Here is a 26,366-nt window from a genome sequence, read left to right on the forward strand (position 1 = left end):
CTACGTCCCTTCCGTCTTCAAGAGAGCGAGAGTTGCACCCCTTCTGAAAAAACCTACACTCGATCCCTCCGATGTCAACAACTACAGACCAGTATCCCTTCTTTCTTTTCTCTCCAAAACTCTTGAACGTGCCGTCCTTGGCCAGCTCTCCCGCTATCTCTCTCAGAATGACCTTCTTGATCCAAATCAGTCAGGTTTCAAGCTATACACCAAGTCACTTGGCTCTGTCATAACCTCACATGGTCTCTCCTATCATTGCTATGCAGACGACACACAATTAATCTTCTCCTTTCCCCCTTCTGATGACCAGGTGGCGAATCGCATCTCTGCATGTCTGGCAGACATATCAGTGTGGATGACGGATCACCACCTCAAGCTGAACCTCGGCAAGACGGAGCTGCTCTTCCTCCCGGGGAAGGACTGCCCGTTCCATGATCTCGCCATCACGGTTGACAACTCCATTGTGTCCTCCTCCCAGAGCGCTAAGAACCTTGGCATGATCCTGGACAACACCCTGTCGTTCTCAACTAACATCAAGGCGGTGGCCCGTTCCTGTAGGTGTTCATGCTCTACAACATCCGCAGAGTACGACCCTGCCTCACACAGGAAGCGGCGCAGGTCCTAATCCAGGCACTTGTCATCTCCCGTCTGGATTACTGCAACTCACTGTTGGCTGGGCTCCCTGCCTGTGCCATTAAACCCCTACAACTCATCCAGAACGCCGCAGCCCGTCTGGTGTTCAACCTTCCCAAGTTCTCTCACGTCACCCCGCTCCTCCGCTCTCTCCACTGGCTTCCAGTTGAAGCTCGCATCCGCTACAAGACCATGGTGCTTCCCTACGGAGCTGTGAGGGGAACGGCACCTCAGTACCTCCAGGCTCTGATCAGGCCCTACACCCAAACAAGGGCACTGCGTTCATCCACCTCTGGCCTGCTCGCCTCCCTACCACTGAGGAAGTACAGTTCCCGCCCAGCCCAGTCAAAACTGTTCGCTGCTCTGGCCCCCCAATGGTGGAACAAACTCCCTCACGACGCCAGGACAGCGGAGTCAATCACCACCTTCCGGAGACACCTGAAACCCCACCTCTTTAAGGAATACCTAGGATAGGATAAAGTAATCCTTCTCACCCCCCTTAAAAGATTTAGATGCACTATTGTAAAGTGGCTGTTCCACTGGATGTCATAAGGTGAATGCACCAATTTGTAAGTCGCTCTGGATAAGAGCGTCTGCTAAATGACTTAAATGTAAATGTAAATGTAGAGACTGGTGGGTTGGAGTTTCAGCTAAATCAGATCTGACCATATTGATTGTGGAATTGACTGGTGGCCCCAATTTAAATACATGGTAAAAAAAAAAAAATCTCATCCTCAGCCACATTACACAAAGTCTTATGAGGATCTGCGAGAGCAGCATTAGTGTGCTGCTGCCATGGAGACAAGCTCTCCACACACAACCCCCTGAAGCACTGCTAGAACTTCAACTCACATATTGCAGCGCTGACAAAATCTTCTTGACGTGGGACTCTGAAAATAATGTGGGCAGCACAGCCGACCTCTAACCTCACCCTAGCAAAATAGCTCATCGTGATGGCATGTCTATTTACCCTTGAACAAATCGCTTTCGTTATGATTAGCTTGTGTCGCGTTAATGGCGCGCCTCCCTATTCAATAGACATGTCTTCCAGACACTGATCGTGTGCGTTACAGGTCTGAGACCCAGCGAATTAGGCAGAGTGGGCTTTTAGGCATTCAGTGGAGGGGGATTAGGCATGAGGCTCTACAATGCTCATTAACATAGCAAGCGGGTATGATAGTAGGCATAATAGCCTGGGCACAGACGCATCCTTACTCAGATCAGAAGTGTTCTCATACACCGCGATCCCTAGACCAGTGCCTGGGTTCAAAAAGTGTTTGTTGTCTTTCAAATACTTTTGGAGTGTTCACCTGAGCTTGCCTGGACTGTCAGATGGGCAGGGTTTGCATTTTTTGGGGACTACTCTATTAGTTACATTTCTGCCAGGTAAGCTCAATTAATACGTTTTTGAAAGAAGAAAAATGACAATTTGGAGGTCTGGATCTGAGGTGGTGTTGTGCTCCCTATAGACTAAGTAACAATGGAGAAACAAATGCACTATATGGCTGCAACCCAATTCTCCACAAAATGTGCACTTTCTTGCATGGATTTAACAAAATGGTGGAAACTCCCACCTTCCAATGCACACCATTTCATGCTTTTAAATGAAAGGGAATTCCCAAGGGCGCACTTCTGGAAAAAGAGTGGGAAAAATCATCTAGAATGGGAAGAGTACTGCCAGAGTAGAACGCTCATTAAACCAGGAAGGCCATGGTCAGAGACAATAAAAGACACACCCAGAGAGATTTAATTGGCCAATTGGGTGGGAAGGAAGTGAAGCAGCTTGTCAGTCACGTGTCACTTCCTTTGACAGGAATGCAATCGTTGGCATCCCACTGGCCTGCTCTCACAGTAACAACTCACTTGGATGTACAGTACTGCTTTAGCATAGATAGACACGTGCCACGCGCACCCCGGTACGGTTTACCCACACACTTTCTCTTGACACAAAATAGCCCCTTCTAAAGCATTCTCCTCAATAACTGACTGTGTACACATCCAGTTCCAAACAGAACAGGAGACAGAGATGAAGCAATCTGATGCGCCAATGACACCACAGGGAGATCCTGTCGATGCAGTGTTTACCTCAGTCAAACATAAACACACTCAAGCTGTAGCCCACTCACTGCCTGCAATATCCACCACCCACCTGCAGTACATGTAATAGTCATATACAGACCCGGGTTCAAAGAGTCTTTGCAATTGGTCATATACTTTCGCTTCAACAGGTGTCTCCAGTTTTGTTGACATATTGCCGTTGGTGATGTATCCCCTTTCCAAACATACCAGAGTTTGCCAATGGAACAGTCACAGATGTGCAAACCCCACTGCACTTGGCACTTCAGGCAGGTTAAACAGGGTATATGAAATAAAACAAATACTATTTGGACCCAGGTCTGGGTGAACGGTATACCACTGTTAGGGCTGTGGCGTAATTTAATAACCATGTACCTGACAGTCATGGATGAAGAGACTGCCATGAAAATAAAATACCCATCAAAAATAGGCCTAAATTCTTTTTTGGATTAACTTTATTTTCATGTAGATAAACTTGACCTAATAACAGGAGTGTTCACCTGTGATTATAAGTATGGTTGCACATGTTGGGGAATATTCAGAGATGGAAACTTTCCATGGGAATTAACAGATATATATGCAAATGAATACCATTTAAATGTAGATTTTTTTGCATTAGATATATTTACCATATCATATGGACACAGAAACATAATTGCAAATTATTAAACTCTTCCATATAATTTTTTTAAAAACTATTTAGATACGAATTGAACTTTAAAAAAGTTCACTCTTCACATGGGATGATTTCACTGAACAACAAAAGGGAATATTGAATGATCCATCGCATCTCCCAAAAACGTTTTCAACATAGATCTGTAAAATGATCATCTAGAAACTAAAGCTTTGGTTGTCTTCCTCTCAGGATTCCATATCTTCTCCCTGGACCTCCTCAATGTCTACCTCTTGAACATCAGACTGAGGCCTCATCTTCACTGTTACTTTCCAACCTTGTTGAGGATGGCTCATTGTCAGGCTCAAAAAGCCTCAAATGTACAGATAAATAGCTAACACGGAACCCAAACCGTCTGCGCGCGTGCGCCATCGTGCATACATTTATTTTGTCCCCCTACATCAAACGCAATCACAACACGCAGGTTAAAATATCAACTCAAACTGAACCAATGAACTTAATTTGAGGACAGGTCGAAAATAATTGAACATTTGGCAATTTAGCTAGTTAGCTTGCACTTGCTAGCTAATTTGCCCTATTTAGCTAGCTTGCTGTTGCTAGCTAATTTGTCCTATTTAGCTAGCTTGCTGTTGCTAGCTAATTTGCCCTATTTAGCTAGCTTGCTGTTGCTAGCTAATTTGTCCTGGGATATAAACATTGAGTTGTTATTTTACCTTAAATGCACAAGGTCCTCGACTCCACCAATTAATCCACACATAAAACGGCCAACCGAATCGTTTCTAGTCATCTCTCCTCCTTCCAGGCTTTTTCATCTTTGAACTTATATGGTGATCGCATCTACACTTTCATGGAATTACCACGATGACCGGCAAAACAGTCTTTCAATTACGCATGTGGGTATAACCAATGAGGAGATGGCACATGGGTACCTGCTTCTATAAACCAAAGAGGAGATGGGAGAGGCAGGACTTTCAGAGCGATCTGCGTCAGAAATAGAAAGGAGTTCTATTTTAGCCCTTGGCGTCGCTCGTTGGCGCAATAAATGAATAACGTGGATTTATAAATGTTTTTTTGCAACGCTCGCGCACGCAACGTGTCTTGTCAGCAGTTAGATTAAACAACTCCTTTGTAAGATACATTTTTTAAAATAAAACATGTATGGAAACAGGTGAATTAACACTCAGCAGGCTCAAGCAAGCTAAAACCCACATGGTAGCAAAAACTACCGAGCAGAAATTAACTAATTAGAAATTATGTAAACACACTTTGCTGTAGGCTACTACTTACTGGTTAACAATAAAAATGCATGTCATAAAATACACTGCTCCAAAAAATAAAGGGAACACTAAAATAACACATCCTAGATCTGAATGAATGAAATATTCTTATTAAATACTTTTTTCTTTACATAGTTGAATGTGCTGACAACAAAATCACACAAAAAATATCAATGGAAATCAAATGTATCAACCCATGGAGGTCTGGATTTGGAGTCACACTCAAATTTAAATGTGGAAAACAGGTCAAAATGAGGCTCAGTAGTGTGTGTGGCCTCCACGTGCCTGTATGACCTCCCTACAATGCCTGGGCATGCTTCTGGTGAGGTGGCGGATGGTCTCCTGAGGGATCTCCTCCCAGACTTGGACCAAAGCATCCGCCAACTCCTGGGCAGTCTGTTGGTGGATGGAGCGAGACATGATGTCCCAGATGTGCTAAATTGGATTCAGGTCTGGGGAACGGGCAGGCCAGTCCATAGCATCAATGCCTTCCTCTTTCAGGAACTGCTGACACTCCAGCCACATGAGGTCTAGCATTGTCTTGCATTAGGAGGAACCCAGGGCCAACCGCACCAGCATATGGTCTCACAAGGGGTCTGAGGATCTCATCTCGGTACCTAATGGCAGTCAGGCTACCTCTGGCGAGAACATGAAGGGCTGTGCGGCCCCCAAAGAAATGCCCACCACCAAACCGGTCATGCTGGGGGATGTCGCAGGCAGCAGAACGTTCTCCACGGCGTCTCCAGTCTGTCACGTCTGTCACATGTGCTCAGTGTGTACCTGCTTTCATCTGTGAAGAGCACAGGGCGCCAGTGGCGAATTTGCCAATCTTGGTGTTCTCTGGCAAATGCCAAACGTCCTGTACTGTGTTGGGCTGTAAGCACAACCCCCACCTGTGGACACCGGGCCCTCATACCACCCTCATGGAGTCTGTTTCTGACCGTTTGAGCAGACACATGCACATTTGTGGCCTGCTGGAGGTCATTTTGGCAGTGCTCCTCCTGGTCCTTCTTGCACAAAGGCGGAGGTAGCGGTCCTGCTGCTGGGATGTTACCCTCCTACGGCCTCCTCCACGTCTCCTAATGTACTGGCCTGTCTCCTGGTAGCGCCTCCATACTCTGGACACTACGCTGACAGACACAGCAAACCTTCTTGCCACAGCTCGCATTGATGTGCCATCCTGGATGAGCTGCACTACCTGAGCCACTTGTGTGGGTTGTAGACTCCGTCTCATGTTACCACTAGTGAAAGCACCGCCAGCATTCAAAAGTGACCAAAACATCAGCCAGGAAACATAGGAACTGAGAAGTGGTCTGTGGTTATCACCTGCAGAACCACTCCTTTATTGGGGGAGTCTTGCTAATTGCCTATAATTTCCACCTGTTGTCTATTCCATTTGCACAACAGCATGTGAAATTTATTGTCAATCAGTGTTGCTTCAGTGGACAGTTTGATTTCACAGAAGTGTGATTGACTTGGAGTTACATTGTGTTGTTTAAGTGTTCCCTTTATTTTTTGAGCAGTGTATATTCACCCCACCCAGTATTGTAATCAAAATTTACCAGAAAGCATGTAGTCCTTGGCTCAGACAGTTCAGTAGTGTGGGCTCAATAGCATCTCATTAGTGTGCAAGATCTTGAGAATCAATTGTACATGTGATGGAAGAATGCACTGTGCATGTGATGGAAGAATGCACTATGCATGTGATGGAAGAATGCACTATGCATGCAGAGGGTTGCAATGCCATTGAATTCGGGACAGTTTAACCAAAATATTCCACAAGACCTAGAATTGCCTTGTGTATCCCACCAAAAAAAACTTGAGGAATTTAAAGCAAAATTCCCAAAATTCCGGGGCTTAACTACCCATTTACAATTTCCTGAAAAATTCCGGAAATTTACTGGAAAGTTTGACCCTTCTCGACCCTAATTATAAGCAATTGTTTTGCCAATATCTGGCATGGTATAGTTTTATACAGAATTTATAGACTCTGCTGCCTGCCCTCCAATCCCCGCAAAGTAGTATACTAGCCTAGGCTATACAGCGTTAGGCCGCAATGCACTTTTATGAATGCCATGTGGTCGACTGCAGTTTGTAAACAGGCAATTTACCATTAATCCCTGTCATTTGGTTACATTTATGTTAATTTTACCGTTTCATTCTCGGAGTTGAAAAGTTATTTGTAGAGTTCACAACTTGCTACACACAACTTGCTACACTACACTGAGAAACAAGTTTTGGTTTATTTCATACCATCATTTACACGCTCCATGTGAGCAATGAGCATGTGTCTGGTTTCTCTGTCATGTTAACCTTGACGGAGCGCACATGCCTGAACACGCATAGAAGTTTGCTTCTCGCAAATGTAGTAAAGTGCCCAACTGGGCTTCTCAGTGCTTTTTTCTTCACCTCACAAATTAGAATAGTTCCTCACAGTGTTTGAAAAATCTTACCCAACACTCTTCCTCTTGAAAATCAACGTTGCTAATAAATAGTCTATGGACATGTTGCGCGATATATTTGTTTCTATTTTAATGATTGTCAAATTAAATCTTCATACTATAGAATAGCTGTCCCCTTCATACTTTCCTTGTCAATTCATTATCTTCCAGCCACAAGTAGGCCTACGTTTAATACGTTTTAAGGAAAGGAGAAATATTTGCTTGTGTCTGACATACGCTGTTGGCTGTGATTGACTTGTGCTTTTACCGGGGCGTGCGTGTGAGCTTCCTAAAGTAGCCTGGGTGAACTCCATCTCTTTAATAAGAATCAAAACGCTCCGGTCATAATTTAATATTGTAAAGGGCCTCTCAGTAGTTTAGAATAAATTATTTATTTCATTACGGCTTTCTCTTTGAAGAAAATATATGTTAATGAAACTGCCATCGACTGACCGCTGCAGCAGGGATTGTGACGTTATGCGAATATTTTGTTAAAAGTGTGAGAAACCCCATCGGACTTCATTTGAAAGGTTTCGTGTCAAATAGGATCTGTATTAAAAACAATGATATGCAGAAAAGCCAACCGACAAGGTAGGCATAGATCTTAAGTTTGACTCCATTAATGTGACAACGCGAAAATGAGACAGATCCTCTCCAACCTGGCATTTCTTCATCCGTTGATTACTATTTGTAAGTAATAACCTGAATAATACTGAAATACCAAGATAATAACGAAGTGTAATGGCTGGTTTCAAATAAGCATTTCCATGTAAACAAGTATACAAACAGAACTGTTACACACACACCACCCCTACCCCCATGGTTGGCCTGGCCAATTACCTTAACCTCAAATACAAAGACCTCACAGCCCGAACTACTGCATGTCTGTGAGGGAGGGGATCCTCCCTTCCACACATGCACATAATCCTGTCCCTTCACAGCAGCAGACACCTGGGGCTTCCACTGTGTTCTCAGAATCATGCAAGCCTGCAGGGGTTAGACTTGTACAAGGCAGTACAGTGTTCAGCTATGATATTTACTGTATCAGATGTTACTTTTATTTCATCACTTATCCTCATGTCTACACAGCATTGAAAATGGTTTTGTTTTGACTGACGACATTCAGTTGTTTCCCTGCATGACCCTATTGTGACCAACCTCAGCTCTTCAAGTCTAGACTTTAAAACAATGAAGGGGACCTTTAAAACTGAGATAACGTTTCCCTGGCTGGCAGGCAAACTTTAACGATCTCGCAAAACCTCTTTATTGGCGTCCGTTTCTATTCAGGCTTCCAGACGAGAAGGAAGCGAAATGGAAATGAGACAGGATTAATGGCAAGTCAATATGCCATAAATCCAGGTGAAATAGAGCAACACCGTTATTTCAATTCAAATGGTTTCAGCCAAGGTTTTGCAAGATTAACATTCAGATTGGCTTCGTCCCAAATGACTCCCTATATAATAGTGCAGTCGGCTTGGGCGGTATACCAGGGTATTTTGAAATACCCACGGTATGATTTTTTTAATACTGTCAATATTAAACACTTAGTAGTCAACTTGTGCAATAGCTCGGTTAATTTTATAAAGCAGATTGTGTACATCATTTCGCCTGTTGTGTTTTTTCATTTTGAAGCTGTTCCCCAAAGCAGCCGATTGTAAACAAACATACTATGACTGGCTCAAAAAGCACACGGAAGCATTCGTGTCATGACAATCCAATTTTGTCCAGCTCAAGAGGTGTGGTCAAGTTACTAATTCACTACTAATTGTTTGCCAGCTAAATACAGTATCTTATAAGTTTCAAAATAAATTCCCTTCAGCTCAGGGCTCCAGCTATGCATTTGGTTTGCTAACTTGCTAGCTCATGTGGCTAGTTTGCAAGATTAAGCTTCTTGGTTACATTGATTACAGCGTGCCTCTGAGTGGGGTATGATAGTAGGTGCCAGGGCGCATCAGTTTGAGTGTGTCAAGAACTGCAAACGCTGCTGGGTTTCACACTCAACAGTTTCCCGTGTATCAAGAATGGTCCACCAAGGACATCCAGCCAACTTGACAACTGCGGAATGCACTGGAGTCAACATGGGCCAGCATCCCTGTCGAACGCTTTCAACACCTTGTAGAGTCCATGCCCCCGACGAATTGAGGCTGTTCTGAGGGCAAAAGGGGGGGGGGATCAAGGCTGAGAAGAACATTGAAATAATGTTTGCCTGTGGCTCTGCAGAATCTAGCGGGTCTAAAAATGGAAGTCTCCGGGGATACCAGCTGACTCCAGAATCCCGTTCTGCTGTGATGAAAGGATCTGTGCCATACCAACAGGAAGTTGAAATGACTCATCAGTGAAAGGTTGCAGGGAGAGAAAGAGTAGATCAAGACAAGGTGGTGGCAGCAGAGCGGAAGTGAAAGAAAACGAGTGAGGACAAGCGGGCACAGAGAGCCGAGGGGTTGAGCTGTGGGTGTCGGGACACACACACACACACACACACACACGGTAGAGGAAACAAGTCACATGGAGGTAACAAGAGACTGCAGCAGTAGACAGGCCAGGAGGGCATCAGCCACTGTGAATAACACCTCTGACTTATATTAAGAGGGAGGGAAGAAGAGGAGACTGCTGGTGTCACTATCATCAAGTGCGGGTGATTTGGTTATAGCCAGCGTCCTAGGAAAGAGGGTGTATCCTTCCCAGTGAGGGTTAAGGAAGTTTAGCATTTTTGCTTTGAATTAGATTATAGTAATTATGCTATTATAGTATGCATGATCGCTTTAGCCTTCCTGCCTTGACTGCAAGTCTGCATTGACTGGCCAAGCAGAGAAAAATGTAGTGTTTTGAGTAATCTTTCTGTTGTAGGGCTGAATCTAAGATAGTAGGGAATAGGTTTCTACACAGTGTGCCACTCCAATTTGCTTACCGCCCAAATAGGTCCACAGACGATGCAATCTCAACCACACTGCACACTGCCCTAACCCATCTGGACAAGAGGAATACCTATGTGAGAATGCTGTTCATCGACTACAGCTCGGCATTCAACACCATAGTACCCTCCAAGCTCGTCATCAAGCTCGAGACCCTGGGTCTCGACCCCGCCCTGTGCAACTGGGTACTGGACTTCCTGACGGGCCACCCCAGGTGGTGAGGGTAGGCAACAACATCTCCACCCCGCTGATCCTCAACACTGGGGCCCCACAAGGGTGCGTTCTGAGCCCTCTCCTGTACTCCCTGTTCACCCACGACTGCGTGGCCACGCACGCCTCCAACTCAATCATCAAGTTTGCGGACGACACAACAGTGGTAGGCTTGATTACCAACAACGACGAGACGGCCTACAGGGAGGAGGTGAGGGCCCAGGAAAATAACCTCACACTCAACAAAACTAAGGAGATGATTGTGGACTTCAGGAAACAGCAGGGGGAACACCCCCCTATCCACATCGATGGAACAGTAGTGGAGAGGGTAGTAAGTTTTAAGTTCCTCGGCATACACATCACAGACAAACTGAATTGGTCCACTCACACAGACAGCATCGTGAAGAAGGCGCAGCAGCGCCTCTTCAACCTCAGGAGGCTGAAGAAATTCGGTTTGTCACCAAAAGCACTCACAAACTTCTACAGATGCACAATCGAGAGCATCCTGGCAGGCTGTATCACCGCCTGGTACGGCAACTGCTCCGCCCACAACCGTAAGGCTCTCCAGAGGGTAGTGAGGTCTGCACAACGCATCACCGCGGGCAAACTACCTGCCCTCCAGGACACCTACACCACCCGATGTTACAGGAAGGCCATAAAGATCATCAAGGACAACAACCACCCGAGCCACTGCCTGTTCACCCCGCTATCATCCAGAAGGCGAGGTCAGTACAGGTGCATCAAAGCTGGGACCGAGAGACTGAAAAACAGCTTCTATCTCAAGGCCATCAGACTGTTAAACAGCCACCACTAACATTGAGTGGCTGCTGCCAACACACTGACTCAACTCCAGCCACTTTAATAATGGGAATTGATGGGAAATTATGTAAAATATATCACTAGCCACTTTAAACAATGCTACCTAATATAATGTTTACATACCCTACATTATTCATCTCATATGTATACGTATATACTGTACTCTATATCATCTACTGCATCCTTATGTAATACATGTATCACTAGCCACTTTAACTATGCCACTTTGTTTACATACTCATCTCATATGTATATACTGTACTCGATACCATCTACTGTATCTTGCCTATGCTGCTCTGTACCATCACTCATTCATATATCTTTATGTACATATTCTTTATCCCCTTACACTGTGTATAAGACAGTAGTTTTGGAATTGTTAGTTAAATTACTTGTTGGTTATTACTGCATTGTTGGAACTAGAAGCAAAAGCATTTCGCTACACTCGCATTAACATCTGCTAACCATGTGTATGTGACAAATAAAATTTGATTTGATTTGATTTAGTAATGACAAGAGCACTCAAAAATAGTAGCCTACAATATGTAACACCCCCCTTTAAGACAAACAGATTAGAGGTTGACCGATTAATTAGGGCCGATTTCAAGTTTTCATAACAATCGTAAATCGGTCATTTTGGACGCCGGTTTTGCCTATTTTTTTACACCTTTATTTAATCTTTATTTAACTAGGCAAGTCAGTTAAGAACACATTCTTATTTTCAATGACGGCCTAGGAACGGTGGGTTAACTGCCTTGTTCAGGGGCAGAACAGATTTTTACCTTGTCAGCTCAGGGATTCAATCTTGCAACCTTACGGTTAACTGGTCCAACGCTCTAACCACCTGCCTCACGAGGAGCCTGCCTGTTACGCGAATGCAGTAAGAAGCTATCATTAAACTTATCTTATAAAAAAACAATCAATCATAATCACTAGTTAACTACACATGGTTGATGATATTACTAGTTTATCTAGCGTGTCCTGCATTGCATATAATCGATGCAGTGCGCATTCGGGAAAAAGGAATGTTGTTGCTCCAACGTGTACCTAACCATAAACACCAATGCCTTTCTTAAAATCAATACACAGAAGTATATATTTTTAAAACCTGCATATTTAGCTAAAAGGAATCCAGGTTAGCAGGCAATATTAACCAGGTGAAATTGTGTCACTTCTCTTGCGTTCATTGCACGCAGAGTCAGGGTATCTGCAACAGTTTGGGCCGCCTGGCTCATTGCGAACTAATTAGCCAGAATTTTACGTAATTATGACATAACATTGAAGGTTGTGCAATGTAACAGGAATATTTAGACTGATGGATGCCACCAGTTAGATAAAATACGGAACGGTTCCGTATTTCACTGAGAATAAACGTCTTGTTTTCGAGATGATAGTTTCCGGATACGACCATATTAATGACGACCGGCTCGCATTTCTGTGTGTTATTATGTTATAATTAAGTCTAGGATTTGATAGAGCAGTCTGACTCATAAGCAGGCTCATAAGCATTCATTCAAACAGCACTTTTCGTGAGTTTTGCCAGCAGCTCTGCTGTTTATGACTTCAAGCCTGTCAACTCCCGAGATTAGGCTGGTGTAACGATGTGATGTGAAATGGCTAGCTAGTTAGCGGGGTGCGCGCTAATAGCGTTTCAAACGTCACTCGCTCTGAGACTTGGAGTAGTTGTTCCCCTTGCTCTGCATCAGTATCATCTCACTGGGTGGATGCAGAGAAGCTGACCTTTAATTAGGCCCAGAGGGAATCCGAGGGAGACGACCCATCATGTGCCCATCACCAATTGGCTCTTAAAACGACGTCCAGTGGCTTTTAATTAAACAATCCATACTGCTGGCCCACAATAGATACCTAATCATCCAAATCAGAGGTTTGCTGAAAACAGAAGCACTGAAATCAGTGCCGAATTGCATCCCATTATCAGTAAGCACTGTACAGTTGGAGAGAGGTGCATCACGTCCTCAATCTGATCTATGATAAAGTAAATGTTTTGCCTGGAGGTGTGGAGAGAATAGAGAAGCAAGGCAGGGTGTGGCTGGCTAATAACCGGCAGAGAGTCTTCTACCTCTGTGGTGCTTCACGCGGAGGTGGTGTTGTGGCATTTAGCGGTGCCAAGACTCTGCAAGGTGCAACACAAGCATCTGCCTACTCTTAGTCAGCGTTGTTCAGACTGTTCAAGGTTTTTATTCTGAAGATGTGAACTAGACAGTTTACGAGTGAGAGGAATTAAATATCAATTTTATACAGGCATGTAATTAAACATATTGGGGAATGTTATGACAATAACTAACATGCGCCTGTGTTTTACTGTGTTCCCATTGGCTCCACAGATTGCCATATCTCCTTACTGTATAAGGGCTTCTGCTATGATTGTAAAATTCCCAGGTATTCAAGAAATCACAGTTAGCAGATTACACAAATCAGGAGGGAATAAACAGGAAATACAGATTCCTCCAACCAGGATTTCTGGAAAGGTTACCAGATTTTAGCTACCCCAGCATTTGCCTTACCTTTAACACTGTGTTTACTTAAACCCCCAATGCTGGCTAGGCTTTAGCATGAGCGTGTCAAAGTGTTAGTCCTGAGGAAGCCACGGGTTCCTTCCAAGACAGGCCAATCACACAGCCAAGGGCTACGAACCTGACAGCAGAGAGCCAAATCCCATAGCCAGCCAATTGAACAGAATGTTGAAGTCCTCTTCGGGGATGCCCACTCTATTCAAAATGGACTGGACTGTGTCACACAATGTTCTACCTTTCCTTCGTGACAGTTGATAGGTGAAAGCCATGGTGGGAAGTGGAAACCTGTTCACTCCTTTCATGTATAAGTGGTTATGAAGGAAAGGAGATCAGGATATTAATATTGGGTCACAGCTACTGTGTGAAGGAAAATAAGACAAGAAAAAAAAGGTGGCCATTTTTAAGAGTAGCTACACTGTGGATGCAGCTGTTGAGGACTGAGGAGACACTGCTACTGTACTGTGACTAGGGTTGCAAATGGTCAGAAATTTTTCAGGAAATTTTCCAAGGGAAGTTAAGCCCTGGAATTATGGGAATTTTGCTTAAATTCATTTTAAAAATTGCTTATAACAGTGAACCTTTTTGTGGGTTAACATAAGGCAATTCTAGGTCTTGTGGCATATTTTGGTTAAACTATCCACAATTCAATAGCATTGCAACCCTCTGCATGCACAGTGCACTCTTCCATCACATGTACAATTGATTCTCAAGATCTTGCACACTAATGAGATGCTATTGAGCCCACACTACTAAACTGTCTAAGCCAAGGACAACATGCTTTCTGGTAAGTTTTGATTACAATACTTGGTGAGGTGAATATACACTGCTCAAAAAAATAAAAGGGAACACTTAAACAACACAATGTAACTCCAAGTCAATCACACTTCTGTGAAATCAAACTGTCCACTTAGGAAGCAACACTGATTGACAATAAATTTCACACGCTGTTGTGCAAATGGAATAGACAACAGTTGGAAATTATAGGCAATTAGCAAGACACCCCCAATAAAGGAGTGGTTCTGCAGGTGGGGACCACAGACCACTTCTCAGTTCCTATGCTTCCTGGCTGATGTTTTGGTCACTTTTGAATGCTGGAGGTGCTTTCACTCTAGTGGTAGCATGAAACGGAGTCTACAACCCACACAAGTGGCTCAGGTAGTGCAGCTAATCCAGGATGGAACATCAATGCGAGCTGTGGCAAGAAGGTTTGCTGTGTCTGTCAGCGTAGTGTCCAGAGCATGGAGACGCTACCAGGAGACAGGCCAGTACATCAGGAGACGTGGAGGAGGCCGTAGGAGGGCAACAACCCAGCAGCAGGACCGCTACCTCCGCCTTTGTGCAAGGAGGAGCAGGAGGAGCACTGCCAGAGCCCTGCCAAATGACCTCCAGCAGGCCACAAATGTGCATGTGTCTGCTCAAACGGTCAGAAACAGACTCCATGAGGGTGGTATGAGGGCCCGACGTCCACAGGTGGGGGTTGTGCTTACAGCCCAACACCGTGCAGGACGTTTGGCATTTGCCAGAGAACACCAAGATTGGCAAATTCGCCACTGGCGCCCTGTCCTCTTTATAGATGAAAGCAGGTTCACACTGAGCACATGTGACAGACGTGACAGTCTGGAGATGCCATGGAGAACGTTCTGCATGACCTCCAGCATGACCGGTTTGGCGGTGGGTCAGTCATGGTGTGGGGTGGCTTTTCTTTGGGGGGCCGCACAGCCCTCCATGTGCTCGCCAGAGGTAGCCTGACTGCCATTAGGAACCGAGATGAGATCCTCAGACCTCTTGTGAGACCATATGCTGGTGCGGTTGGCCCTGGGTTCCTCCTAATGCAAGACAATGCTAGACCTCATGTGGCTGGAGTGTGTCAGAAGTTCCTGAAAGAGGAAGGCATTGATGCTATGGACTGGCCCGCCCGATCCCCAGACCTGAATCCAATTGAGCACATCATGTCTCGCTCCATCCACCAATGCCACGTTGCACCACAGACTGTCCAGGTGTTGTCAGATGCTTTAGTCCAGGTCTGGGAAGAGATCCCTCAGGACACCATCCACCACCTCATCAGGAGCATGCCCAGGCATTGTAGGGAGGTCATACAGGCACGTGGAGGCCACACAGACTACTGAGCCTCATTTTGACTTGTTTTAAGGACATTACATCAAAGTTGGATCAGCCTGTAGTGTGGTTTTCCACTTTAATTTTGAGTGTGACTCCAAATCCAGATCTCCATGGGTTGATAAATTTGATTTCCATTGATAATTTGTGTGATTTTGTTGTCAGCACATTCAACTATGTAAAGAAAAAAAGTATTTAATAAGAATATTTCATTCATTCAGATCTAGGATGTGTTATTTTAGTGTTCCCTTTATTTTTTTGAGCAGTGTATATTTTATATGGCATACATTATTTTTGTTAACTAGTAAATAGTAGCCTACAGCAAAGTGTATTTAAATCACTTCTAACTTGTTAACAATTTGTTAGTTTTTTCTACCATGTGGGTTTTAGCTTGCTTGAGCCTGCTGAGGAGTGTTAATTCACCTGTTTCCATACAGGTTTCATTTTAAAACTTTTATCTTACAAAGGCGTTGTTTAATCTAACTGCTTAACTATTTATCTGTACATGGAATTGTATATATATATTTTTTTTAAGTCATCTTTACAGAAAACTGCCATGGGCACCATCTGATGTGTAGAGACATTTCACTGCAGCTAATGTAGAAGGAAAAGCTGTGTACATTTGCAAATAGTGTCAAATCATATGTGAAGAATGCAACAAAGATGCAGAATCATCTGGCCAAGTGCATAAAGTTCCCTCAGTGCACACAACAAGCAACCTCTGACAAAAGTCCCTCTGCTTCTATTCGAAGTGAAAATGATGAAGCAGACACCTTATCAATAGCAACGGCTTATGGTCCTCCTGGAATCAGAAGTTTTTGACTCAATGGAGGAACGTAGTCAGAGAAATGCTGATGAATGTCTTGCTCGAACTGTATATGCAACTGGTTCACCTCTGATGCTCACAGGCAATGTGTATTGGAAGAGATTTCTGAATGTTCTTCAACCAGCATACACCCCTCCAACCGGACATGCTTTATCTACTAATTTGCTGGATGCAGAGTTCAAGTGAAGGTCAAGCAAATCATAGAGAAATCAGACTGTATTGCAATCATCTCTGATGGGTGGTCGAATGTTGGTGGGCAAGGAATAAGAGCACAGGCACACCGGTCTCTACATTGCAGATGAGCTGAAGGCAGTCAATGACCTTGGAACACAGACGGTATTTGCACTGGTGGCAGACAATGCTGTGAACATGAAGGCTGCTTGGTCTAAAGTGGAGGAGTCCTACCCTCACATCACACCCATTGGCTGTGCTGCTCATGCATTGAATGTGCTCCTCAAGGACATCATGGCACTGAAAACAACAGATACACTCTACAAGAAAGCCAAGGAAATGGTTAGATATGTGAAGGATCATCAAGTTATAGCAGCAACAGCCATTGGTGTGGTATTGTCATCAAGTTTGACAGTCTCCTGGAGGGGAAGGAGTCTCTCCAAGAAATGGCCATATAACAGTCTGCTGATATGGACAGCCCCATCAAGAGGATCCTCCTGGATGATGTATTTTGGGAGAGAGTGGTAAGCAGCCTGAAACCTATAGCAGTAGCCATTGCACAGATTGATGGAGACAATGCCATCCTGTCTGATGTTCAGACTCTGCTTGCAGATGTAAGAAGAAAGCCGTACTGCCCTGCCCACTTCACTGATGCGCCAAGCAGAGGAAATGTAGTTCTACATAATGCATGAAGACTTCTGCCTGAAGCCCATACACACCGCAGCGTACATGTTGGATCCCAAATATGCTGGCAAGAGCATTCTGTCTTGTGCAGAGATCAACATGGCCTATGGTGTCATCACTACCATGTCTCGCCACCTTGGCCTGGATGAGGGCAAGGTTCTTCGCAGTCTGGTGAAGTACACTTCCAAGCAAGGGCTTTGGGATGGAGATGCAATATGGCAGTCGTGCCAACATATCTCATCAGCCACCTGGTGGAATGGACTTTGTGGATCTGAGGCTCTTTCCCCTGTTGCCTCCATCATCCTCCAAATCCCACCAACATCGGCGACCTCAGAGCGCAACTGGTCCTTGTTTGGGAACACACATCAAAACAGGCTGACCAATACAAGGGTTGAAAAATTGGTGGCCATCCGGGCTAATTTGAGGCTTTTTGAGCCTGACAATGAACCATCCTCAACAAGGTTGGACAGTGACCGTGAAGATGAGGCCTCAGTCTGATGTTCAAGAGGTGGACATTGAGGAGGTCCAGGGAGAAGACATGGAAGCCTGAGAGGAAGACAACCTAAGCTTTAGGTTTGTAGATTATCATTTTACAGATGTATGTTGAAAACGTTTTTGGGAGATGCGATGGATCATTCAATATTCCCTTTTGTTGTTCAGTGAAATCATCCCATGTGAAGAGTCAATTCGTAATTAATGATTTATTTATTTTTTCTATTGGAAGGATTTAGTCATTTGCAATTATGTCTACTTATGTTTCTGTGTCCATAATATATGGTAAATATATCATCTAAAAAACATCTAAAAATGGTATTAAAATTAATGCGCATATATTCCCGTTAATTCCCACGGAAAGTTTCCACCTCTGAATATTCCCCAAAATGTGCAACCCTAACTGGGACTAAGGCTAGGACAATAATCGTATGGTCACGTTAAAAAAGATTAATTCCAACAACTATGGACAATAACAGAAATGTAAAATAAGAATCGTCATGAGTGTCAAAGTAGTTTTAGGAGTGGGATATTCAACTTTATTTTCAAGTAGTTATAGTTCACCCAATTGGTAGCGACCAAAGTCAATTTGATTATTAAACGCAGGCATGAGATATAAGCCTTCTGACCCTGGGTCTGTAACAAATGGTTTTGATTATACAACAATTGTATTCCTTAACATTCCAAATTATTGACATCACTGCATTTCCATCCAGTCAGTGAGATTTTTAAACAATGTAGAAATATTGTATAGGAGGCCATTGATTTGAGGTGGCAAAGCAACATGTATTGATGTGTGTCCACAATCCATATGTTTAACCGATGTTAGGGGAGACGAAGGGACACCAACTAGTGCTGTGCAAATATCCATCGAGGATGGGATGTAATATTTAAATTGATTCAGACCGTGCGATCAAATAGTATTTGAGCCTCCCTGGAGTGCCAGATGGGCGGAGTTTGCACTTTAAGGACAATATCTGCTGCCCCATTGGGATTCTTCTCCACCACTACAGATCTCACACTCACCCAAACTAGACCACTCACTAAGGTGGGAAGATAGAGTTACTTTGATTAAGGAGGGAACTGGTAGATTGGTGAAGGGGCAGCTCTTGGTGAAGGGGCAGCTCTTGGCAGGGGATGAAGTGAAAAGGCAAGTGTCAGAAAAGCATGCAATGAAATGCTGGGCTGATGGTGGTATCCCAACTGGCACCCTTTTCCCAATAAAGTGCACTACATAGGGAGCCATTTGGGACGTAGGTGATTTTCCCCTTCTGACTGGGGGTGGCCTTTATTCACACAACGGTAAAAGGTCTGATTGATCCGATTCACTATTATTGGAAACAGAAATATACGTGTCATGCTGATGACAGAGTCAGGATTTGGCGTAAGCAGCATCAGTCCATGGCCCCATCCTGCCTGGTTTCAACGGTACAGGCTGGTGGTTTAATGCTGCAGGGAATGTTTTCCTGGCACACATTAGGTCCCTTGATACTAATTGGGCAACGTTTTCATGACCCGAAGAATTACGGCCGTTCTGGAGGCAAAGGGGAGGGGGGGGGGTCTGACCCAGTACTTGATGGGTGTACCTAATAAACGGTGTGTATAAGTGGTGCTGTATCGAATCTCCGTTCAAAATTGTGGGGAGAGCAGAGGCAGTCAACAACTGAGGTCTCAAATGTAAACAAAACAATCTCTCGTTACCGTCCCATAGTGGCAGTCAGATAGTGAAGTGGCGCTAAGGGACTGTAGGAGTACGATCAATGTTGTTTTGCCAGAGGTGATGTGATGTTGTATGTTTACTTGAGGAAAATTACTATGGGATTGGGACGCTCCATTGTCACTGTAGAGAATACTTGACACCTACACAAGGAAAATGACTATGGGAAGATCCACTGTCACTGACGCACGCACACACAGGAATACTTGACACCCAACTGTCTGGGCGACAGACCGAAAACATTCTGCATGAGAATTACATTTCACTGAATATGCAGCATTCCTCCAAGGTAACTAGTGGTTAAAAGAAAGCATTAGTTGACAGAGATAGTGCTCATCGGTCACCATTGTCAAGGAGATTTTATTGAATCGCTTTGGGAATGTCTTCCACCCTGGGTCACTGTGTGGAAATTGAACAAAAATGTCCCATGAATTTCTATTTGAAGAAGAGGAGAAAGAAACTAAATGGGACGTAAATTCTTCTTAGAGCTTAATATATTTGTACTGAACAAAAATAGCTGAAATAAAAGATTCCAGAAATGTTCCATATGTACAAAAAGCTCATTTCTCCGATTTTGTGCACAAATTTGTTTACATCCCTGTTAGTAAGCATTATTCATTTGCGAAGATGATCCAGCCACCTGACAGGTGTGGCATATCAAGAAGTTTAAACAGCATTATCATTACACAAGGTGCACCTTGTGCTGGGGACAATAAAAGGCCACTAAAATGTGCAGTTATGACAAACACAATGCCACAGATGTCTGAAGTTGAGGGAGCATGCAATTGGCATGCTGACGTCAGGAATTTCAACCAGAACTGTTGCCAGAGAAATGTATGTTAATTTCTCTATCATAAGCCACATCATTTTAGAGAATTTGACAGTACGTCCAACCGGCCTCACAACCACGTGTACCCACGCCAGCCCAGGACCTCCACAACCGGCTTCTTCACCTGCGGGATCGTCTGAGACCAGCCACCCGAACAGCTGAAGAAACTGTGGGTTTGAACAACTAAAGAATTTCTGCACAAACTGTTAGAAACCATCTCAGGGAAGCGCATGTGAATGCTCGTCATCCTCACCAGGTTCTTGACCTGACTGCAGTGGGCAAATGCTCACCTTCCATGGCCACTTCATAGATTAATACAGGTTTCAACAGATGGCAGACAGCATATATGGCTGTGTGTGGGCGAGCGGTTTACTGATGTCAATGATGTGAACAGAGTGCCCCATGGTGGCGCTGGGGTTCTGGTATGGGCAGGCATAAGCTACAGACTAACACAATTTCAATTTATTGATGGCAATTTGAATGCACAGAGATACCACGACAAGATGCCCATTGTCGTGCCATTCATCCGCCACCATCACCTCATGTTTCAGCATGATAATGTACAGCCACATGTTGCAAGGATCTGTACACAATTCCTGGAAGCCTACATTGTCCCATGTCTTTCATGGCCTGCATAATTAGACATGTCACCCATTGAGCATGTTTGGGATGCTCTGGATCAACGTATTTGACAGCGTGTTTCCAGTTCCCGCCAATATCCAGCAACTTCGCACGGCCATTGAAGAGGAGAGGGACCACATTCCACAATCAACAGCCTGATCAGCGCTATGCGAAGGAGATGTGTCGCCTGCATGAGGCAAATGGGGGTCACACCAGATACTGACTGGTTATCTGTGGCCAACAGTCATGTGAAATCTATAGATTAGCATTTCACTGTAAGGGCTACACCTGTTGTATTCGGTGCATATGACAAATAACATTTGATTAGGGCCTAATGAATTTCTTTCAATTGACTGATTTCCTTATACCAGTGGTCACCAACCTTTTGAGTCAAGATCACTTTCGCAGTCAAGCAGAGATCTTCCGCTCAGATTTATTTAAACATGACTTGTAACAATCTAATAAAAACAGTTTTGTAGGAATGATGTTTGGGCAGTAAGCCTAATACATTATCACAGCATATTGGTTATATGCCTGGTAATATTGTTCTTCTCAGACCATATCAGCTTTCAAAACTCAAGCTTTGATAACAAACTAGATCAGTTGGTGTATCACTTGCGAGGCACTGCGGACCGGACCATAAATTGAAATAATTAGCTTTTTTTTTACTGGACTGATGGTACCTGCATCTAATGGCCATGGTGCTTTCAAGACAACTGGGAACTCAAAAAAAATTATAATCAAAATCATGAAGTCTGATCGTCAGGTCGGAAAGTCAGAGCTCTAGAAAGATGCCAGAGTTTCCGACTTGGAATTCCAAGTTCAAAATATTTTTCCCAGTCGGATCTCGTTTCGAGTTCCCAGTTGACCTCCCAACTTCAGTGTGTTCAAGACGCCAATTTCCAAGTTGTTTTGAACACAGCATTTGTCTCAGCAGAGAGAGGAAGAGACTAACCAGAGACAGGACAGTCTCCCACCGAATGGCTAAACTCGAGTCACACCGCATCTGCCTCAGTCATGCACAAATTCATGTTATTCCTATGACCAGAGAAAGCTAAATATTCCTCTATATTAAAGTGGCCATGACAAGCTGCTAATAATAATAACAATGCAAGGCTATCAATACACTTGGCTACTCATTCGTTGCAGCAGTGCGTGTGGAAGTACCGAGAAAAAAAAAAGTTTTGTAATCGCGTTGAATAAAAAAAAAACAGTGTTGACTGTGCTAAATAAAAACTTAATCATGAACTCGCCCATAAAAATAGCAGCTCTTCGCTGTGTTCTTTGACCGTCTCTGAGGTCAGGGGTTTGTATCAAACTTTGCTGTGGCCGGAGAAGCTCTGTCGGCACGGTGGTTGAGCTAGCCGATTGGCTAGCCAGTAGGCGCACTTGATTTCGTCTAAGATCTCCCGGTCCTCCTGGGTAGGCGGAGTTTGTCTTTTCAAACAGAAATGGTTCAGAATGGAAACACTAAGGCAAGTGCACCTACCGCCAACACTGCAATGCAAACAAACATAAAGGAGTGCAAACATTTATCATTGGCTCTTCTACAGAAATGTTTGTCAATCAACTAGGAATGCCTTGAAGATCAACCAATCGATCGCCATCGACCAGCTGGCGACCACTGCCTTATATGAAGTGTAACCCAGTAAAATCTTTGAAATTGCTGCATGTTGCGTTTATAATTTTGTTCAGTGTAAATATGTTACTGAAAGCTGTCATGTGTCCTACATTATCCTCATATTGGCTAACTTAATAGCAGTGGTAATTGACAGGGAAGTGAAAATCACCTGTGATAGTAAGTCTGAACGCTCAGCTTATTCTAGTACAGACAGAGACGTTGTGGTGGGCTGACTGTCTTTACCTTTTAAAACGAGAGGAAACGATACATTTGCATGTCCACTACTCGTGAAGAAAGGTATCTCAAATGACTAAGTGTGTGCTCATTGTTTCCTCTGAAAATAAAATGAGCAGTGGGTTTGGGGGGTTGGGTCTGTGCATGCAAGTGTGTGCATGCAAGTGTGCGCTTGTGTATTTGTTTGTGTCCATGTGCATGCAATTTCATCTTGTGTTTAGGTCTAAAAGTAATGTCGGTCTGCTCATACAGGTCTAGTGAAGCCCCAGTGCACTACTTTTGTAAAATAATATATATATATATCTAATAAATACTCTAAAGTACACACACTAAAGCATAGCCGAGGGAAGTACGGGTGCTGAGAGTGCTGCAGCACTCCCTGAATATCTATATATTATTTTTACATTTCAGGGGGTGCTCTAGCACCCACAGCACCCATACTTCCCGCAGCTATGCTTTTAGTGTGTGTACTTTACTGTATTTATACTTGGGATATCCCTTTTCAACGGGAAAAGTTTCAAAATTACTTTAATTAAAGCTTGAATGACTTGACTTTAGTCCCATCTGATGCCTGACAGAGCAGCATGGACACAGCAACAGCAAGTCAGTATTTCCCACAGTAGTCAGCCAGTCACACACAAACAGCAAGTCAGTATTTCCCACAGTAGTCAGCCAGTCACACACAAACAGCAAGTCAGTATTTCCCACGGGTCACACACAGCACAATTTCCCACACTCAAGTAGCCTGTCTGTCACTTTAGGCAAAGTGCTGCTGTGGCTTCAAGAGCTGTGGGGCCAGATCTGGGAAGTTCTCTAAATGGCCAAGCAGAAGCAGTGCATAATGCCAACTCATAATTTCCTTCGGGACCTTCGCCTTGAGCTCAATTGTATTTAGAGGGACAGCTGGAATTACTATGAGGCTCATAGCTGAGTAGTGGGATCTTTCAAAATATAAATACATATTTAAAGTAAATTATATGAGGTATTATCAGATAGGCCCTAATCATATTGCTTTGATCTTTGGACATTATGCCCAAATAAATGTAATTTCTCTGGAGAAAAAAAAACATGGATATACTGGAATAATAGTGTTTCTGTACTTAAAAGCTTCCAACATTTTGCAAAAATAGGCTACATTACACGTTATCCGTTGAATAATGATTCCACCCAAATAGATTGTATCATGTTATGATGGGCATGGGCCAGATTGTCACTAACCGTCACGTAGCCTATGAGAAGCGAATTAGGCCGGTGACATAATGGATTCCGAACGTTCGAATGACAACTGATTGATTAAGTGACAATTACGCACGTGCAATGACCGGCTATACATATTGATTGCAACAATCGCACTGACTGAACGTTATCAGTCTTCGTTTGAGTGTGAAGACCCAAAGACAAGTGGCATAGGTAGCATACCGCAGCAGGAACATGCAGCTTGACTGTAAGCCTATCATTCATCAATTTAAATAACCAGAAGAAAAACAACACGTTTCATTACATAGCGTAACATTGACAAATATCAATGCAGTCGTGTCGATACGGAGGACAACGTGTCCGGCGCGGGTAGTAGCGTAGCACTAGCAGCATGCCCTGATTTTCTTGCCTACCATTTTCTACAGTGCACAGACCATCACTTGTGTGCTGCCTGCTAGCTCTAATTATGCGTTATTTTCAGCCATTCTCTCGAACGTGGTGTCAACTGATACATACACACAAACACTTAGCACTGCCATCCCTCCAAAACATTATGTAGGGTAAAAAAGCGCTTCTCACCTTGCAATTTTCTCCCCATTTCTCGCTCGAGCGAAGGAGCCGCTCCAGCATTCGTTGACGTCACACGCCCCACTCTGCAGCATAAATACAGTAGGCTTGCAATAGAACGAGAGGGCGCACTGGGAGAGCGAACGAGAGAAAATACGACTGTTCGAGCTCGAATAGAGATTTCTGCCCACCGAAATCTAGAAGATGAAAGACATCCCTCTACCTGTGTGATTCCCAAGGAGCCTTCATTCCTGTGAACACAGGACATTAAAACACGATCATTCCCGGGAGAACTAGGATTTGAGATGAATGCATGCATATAGAGAAAAATACTACAAACAAATACTTTTTTTTAGAACATCCTTTTTTTTAAAGCATGTCAAAGTAGGCCCAGTCACTGCAACTGCATGTACTAGTAATAATGATCCCCTGTCATGTCATCTATAATGGGCTCCTCACTGTCATCTATAATGGGCTCCTCACTATTTCAACCAATCAAATTTGATTTGATCAACAAACCAATCAGTAATAAATGTATCAATGAGATTCTCTCTCTTTTTTTTAAGCGCCTGTATAAACGGGTAGACAACAGCCACAAAGTCACAAGCTAATGCACTATAAAAATCAGCAGCTAGTGCAAGAGGACTAGGAGTCCTTGAGTATGGAAGTGAGGTCTCTGTCTGTCTGTCTGTCTGTCTGTCTGTCTGTCGAGGAGTCATGCTCATAGGGAACACAGGGCCATGTGTACATCCTGGTATTTTTTGTGTGTGAATGTTAAGTTGTTGTGTCTCTGTAATGCTAATTTTATGAAGTTGGCTTTAGCTCGCCCAGATTGGGAAGCTATCTCCCAACTAGCTACAAGAAGCCATTTCAGGCTATTCATTTTCACCTTTATTTAACCAGGTAGGCCAGTTGAGAACAAGTTGGAGAGAAGCTGGAGAGCTTCAAGTTCCTCTGAGCACATGTCACGAACAAACTGAAATGGTCCACCCACACAGACAGTGTGGTGAAGAAGGTGCCCTCAAGGACACCTACAACACCCGATGTCACAGGCAGGCCAAAAAGATCATCAAGGACAACAACCACCTGTGCCACTGCCTGTTCACCCCACTATTATCCAAGAAGGCGAGGTCAGTACAGGTGCATCAAAGCTGGGACAGAGAGACAGCTTCTATCTCAAGGCCATCAATGTTAAATAGCCATCACTAGCACATACAGTTGAAGTCAGAAGTTTACATACACTTAGGTTTGAGTCATTAAACACGTTTTTCAACCACTCCACAAATTTCTTGTTAACAGACTATAGTTTTGGCAAGTCGGTTAGTGCATCTACTTTGTGCATGACAAGTAATTTTTCCAACAATTGTTGACAGATTATTTCACTGTATCACAATTCCAGTGGGTCAGAAGTTTACATACACTAAGTTGACTGTGCCTTTAAACAGCTTGTAAAATTCCAGTAAATGTCATGGCTTTAGAAGCTAATGATTTAATTTTAGTCAATTGGAGGTGTACCTGTGGATGTATTTCAAGGCCTACCTTCAAACTCAGTGCCTCTTTGCTTGACATCATGGGAAAATCAAAAGAAATCAGCCAAGTCCTCAGAAAAAAATAATTGTAGACCGCCACAAGTCTGGTTCATCCTTGTGAGCAATTTACAAACGCCTGAAGGTACCACGTTCATCTGTACAAACAATAGTATGCAGGTATAAACACCATCGGACCATGCAGCCGCCATACCGCTCAGGAAGGAGAT

At 43.8% G+C, this 26,366-nt stretch overlaps 1 protein-coding gene across 1 annotated transcript in view; it reads right to left on the reverse strand.

Moving 5' to 3' along the window:
- LOC115137268 (F-box only protein 41-like) overlaps nt 1-24,709 on the reverse strand; it is a 101,704-nt gene extending 76,995 nt beyond the window's left edge. The window contains exon 1 of the mRNA XM_029673477.2: nt 24,623-24,709. The gene's annotated coding sequence lies outside the window, so the exon portion shown is untranslated. The remainder of the gene's footprint in view (nt 1-24,622) is intronic.
- Nucleotides 24,710-26,366: the final 1,657 nt, after the last annotated feature.

Source organism: Oncorhynchus nerka, linkage group LG11 (assembly GCF_034236695.1).
Source record: "Oncorhynchus nerka isolate Pitt River linkage group LG11, Oner_Uvic_2.0, whole genome shotgun sequence".
NCBI lineage: Eukaryota > Metazoa > Chordata > Actinopteri > Salmoniformes > Salmonidae > Oncorhynchus > Oncorhynchus nerka.